The sequence below is a fragment of the Phyllobates terribilis genome, unplaced genomic scaffold (genome assembly GCF_046119375.1).
Source record: "Phyllobates terribilis strain yellow unplaced genomic scaffold, ASM4611937v1 Scaffold_4__5_contigs__length_816908805, whole genome shotgun sequence".
Classification (NCBI taxonomy): Eukaryota; Metazoa; Chordata; class Amphibia; order Anura; family Dendrobatidae; genus Phyllobates; species Phyllobates terribilis.
Genome location: NW_027362764.1, coordinates 13,208,658 through 13,212,754, shown reverse-complemented (window position 1 = coordinate 13,212,754; position 4,097 = coordinate 13,208,658).

Genomic DNA, 4,097 nt, shown 5'->3' with positions numbered 1-4,097 from the left:
CACTGGGCGGTGGGGCGGTTGCCCTGCCCTGGATGGCGTGCACCAGAAGCTGTATCTGCTGTTGCTGTTCCTGCTGGTGCTGCGCCTTTTGCAGCAACTGGATCTGTTTCAGCAACAGTTTGGTTGTCGCCTGGTGCTGCTGCTGGCTCTGCAAGTGCTACTGGTGCATCTGTTGTTGGCTCTGCACCAGGTGCTTAATGAGCTCTTCCATGCAGCCTGATTTCTCTGGCTGGCTGCCGGACTTAACCCAGGACATCCACCGGTCTCTGTAGCAGGTACACATGTTCCCGGAATCTTGCCAGCACTCTCACACCAACTGTGATAAAGCGAATTGCTCGGCTCTCCGGAGGCAGACACCGGACACCCGGTTCAGGTAAAACTTCCTGCGGGTTTATTATGCGGCATAAGCTCCAGCAGTGTCCCCCAACAAATATATAAACAGTCCCTCTCGGGGGTTAACAGGAAAACAAATGATAAAGTACAACAGAGTCTATTAGCAAGCAAGGCTCGGCCTGCTCCAGGTAGCACAGCGAAGTCTTCAGCAACACCCGTCCTCCGCTGTTGCTCTCTGGCTTCAGCCCAACACAGCCTGGAGACTTCATTCTCCAGGTCACACACTACTCAGAGAAAAAAAACTGACTGAACATTTAAACCTTGCTCAGCCCCACCCTGAGGGGAGGTATGGGGAATGGCCTCCCACCCTCAGCCATTCCCATAAAACCGCACCCTTTAAGTGAATAAGGCTATGTGCCCACGATGCAGAAATGAAGCAGAAAATTTCTGCAGCATTTCTGCATCTCCCTGGCAGAAAAAAACGCATGCAGATTGTACAGTACATGCAGATTGTACAGTACATGCAGATTGTACAGTACATGCAGATTGTACAGTACATGCAGATTGTACATGCAGATTGTGCATGCGTTTTTCCTGCAGAATACATGCGGATCCACATGCAGATTGACAAGCGCTTTCCAGGCGATAGCATCACTTGGAAAGTGCGTGACAACTAGGTCACACTGTATAAATCCATGCAACCGGCAGCCGGTATATATAGTGTGAACCGTAAAAATGAAAACAAATAAAGCTATACTCACCCCCGAGGCCCCGGCATGGCTGCAGCGCTCATTCCTGTCTGGTTCCCGGCTGCCGGCATATCGCGAGACAGAGCGGTGAAAGGCCTGCGGTCACATGACTGTGACGTCACCGCAGGTCCTCAAGCGACGCCGGCATTCAGAGAGAAGCCGCCGGACAGGTGAATATAACTTTATTTGTTATATTATTCTTTTTTCACAGGTACAATGGTACCCAGGTCTGGATGAGTCTCCTCTCCTCTACACCCAGGTACCATCTGCACATAGAGACGCATAGAAGCCGCTTGTAAAAATGTACAGTCGCGGTTTCTATGCGTCTCAATGCAAGTCAATGGCGGGAGTGCCGCTGCGCTTCCGCAAAATTAAATGACATGCTGCGGATTTTTGTACGCAGCATAAACGCTATGGAAAAATCCGCAGCATGTGCATAGAACATGCGGAATCCCCTTGGGGACCATGGGGTGCGGATTACCTAGCGTTTCACAAGCGTTTCCGCTGCGGAAATTCCGCATCATAAACGCTTGAAAAACGCTACGTGGGCACCCAGCCTTAATCCCCAGCATATAACACGTTGGCAGAAAGTTTATTGGTTTCAGTTCACACAGGATAGCAACCTGCATGACACATACCTCCCCTCATAAATCATACCAGTGACTCTGCCACAATACCTATTAAACTCCTTCAAGAGAATGCGAAGAGCGTGCAAAGCCGTCATCAAAGCAAAAGGTGGCTACTGTGAAGAACCTAGAATATAAGACATATTTTCAGTTGTTTCACTCTTTTTTGTTAAGTATATAATTCCACATGTGGTAATTCATAGTTTTGATGCCTTCAGTGTGAATGTACAATTTTCATAGTCATGAAAATACAGAAAAATCTTCAAATGAGAAGGTGTGTCCAAACTTTTGGTCTGTACTGTATGAATGAGGCCGCAGACAAGGTTATCCCTGAAAACCACGTGCTTCCTTCTGCTCAGGCAATGTTCCCCGACTCTGAGGACAATGCCCCATGCCACACAGTGGGGTCAATCAGTGTGTGGATGAAGGAGCCCCCCATCAAGACCCTGTCATGGCCGCCCAATCTCCAGACCTGAACCCCATGGAAAACCTCTGGAATGTAATCAAGAGGAAGATGGACGGTCACAAGCCATCAAAGAAGAACGGCAGGAGCGGCATCAAGTCACCCGAAAGCAGCGTGACAGACTGGTGGAAAGCAGCCAAGACGCATGAGAGCCGGGATTAATATCATGGTTATTCCACCAAATCCTGATGTCTGACCTCTTCCTGAGTTATAACATGAGGATTGTTGGTTCTAAATGAATAAGAACTTGTTTTCTTTGCATTATTTGGGGTCTGAAGGCACTGGTGCTCTGTGTCTATGTGTCTCTGTATCTCTGCTTCTCTGTATCTCTGTATCTCTGCTTCTCTGTATCTCTGTTTCTCTGTATCTATCTCTGTATCTATCTCTGTATCTCTGCTTCTCTGTATCTCTGCTTCTCTGCATCTCTGTATCTCTGCTTCTCTGTATCTCTGTTTCTCTGATTCTCTGTTTCTCTGCTTCTCTGTATCTCTGTTTCTCTGCATCTCTGTTTCTCTGCATCTCTGCTTCTCTGTTTCTCTGATTCTCTGTTTCTCTGCTTCTCTGTATCTCTGTTTCTCTGTATCTCTGTTTCTCTGCATCTCCGTATCTCTGCTTCTCTGTATCTCTGTTTCTCTGTATCTCTACTTCTCTGTTTCTCTGTATCTCTGCTTCTCTGTATCTCTGTTTCTCTGTATCTATCTCTGTATCTCTGCTTCTCTGTATCTCTGCTTCTCTGTTTCTCTGCATCTCTGTATCTCTGCTTCTCTGTATCTCTGCTTCTATGTTTCTCTGCTTCTCTGTATCTCTGCTTCTCTTTATCTCTGCTTCTCTGTATCTCTGTTTCTCTGTATCTCTGCTTCTCTGTATCTCTGTATCTCTGCTTCTCTGTATCTCTGCTTCTCTGTATCTCTGTTTCTCTGCTTCTCTGTATCTCTGCTTCTCTGCATCTCTGTTTCTCTGTATCTCTGTTTCTCTGCTTCTCTGCATCTCTGCTTCTCTGTATCTCTGTATCTCTGCTTCTCTGTATCTCTGCTTCTCTGTTTCTCTACATCTCTGCTTCTCTGTTTCTCTGCATCTCTGTATCTCTGTTTCTCTGTATCTCTACTTCTCTGTTTCTCTGCATCTCTGCTTCTCTGTTTCTCTGCATCTCTGTATCTCTGCATCTCTGTTTCTCTGCATCTCTGTATCTCTGTTTCTCTGTATCTCTACTTCTCTGTTTCTCTGCATCTCTGTTTCTCTGTTTCTCTGTATCTCTGCTTCTCTGCATCTCTGCTTCTCTGTTTCTCTGCATCTCTGCATCTCTGCTTCTCTGCTTCTCTGTTTCTCTGCATCTCTGTATCTCTGCATCTCTGTATCTCTGCTTCTCTGTTTCTCTGCATCTCTGCATCTCTGCATCTCTGCTTCTCTGTATCTCTGTTTCTCTGTATCTCTGTTTCTCTGCATCTCTGTTTCTCTGCATCTCTGCTTCTCTGTTTCTCTGATTCTCTGTTTCTCTGCTTCTCTGTATCTCTGTTTCTCTGCATCTCTGTATCTCTGCTTCTCTGTATCTCTGCTTCTCTGTATCTCTGTTTCTCTGTATCTCTACTTCTCTGTTTCTCTGTATCTCTGCTTCTCAGTATCTCTGTATCTCTGCTTCTCTGTATCTCTGCTTCTCTGTATCTCTGCTTCTCAGTATCTCTGTATCTCTGCTTCTCTGTATCTCTGCTTCTCTGTATCTCTGCATCTCTGCTTCTCTGTTTCTCTGCATCTCTGTATCTCTGTATCTATGCTTCTCTGTATCTCTGCATCTCTGTTTCTCTGCTTCTCTGCATCTCTGCTTCTCTGTATCTCTGCTTCTCTGCATCTCTGCTTCTCTGTATCTCTGTTTCTCTGTATCTCTGCTTCTCTGTATCTCTGCTTCTCTGTATCTCTGCATCTCTGTATCTC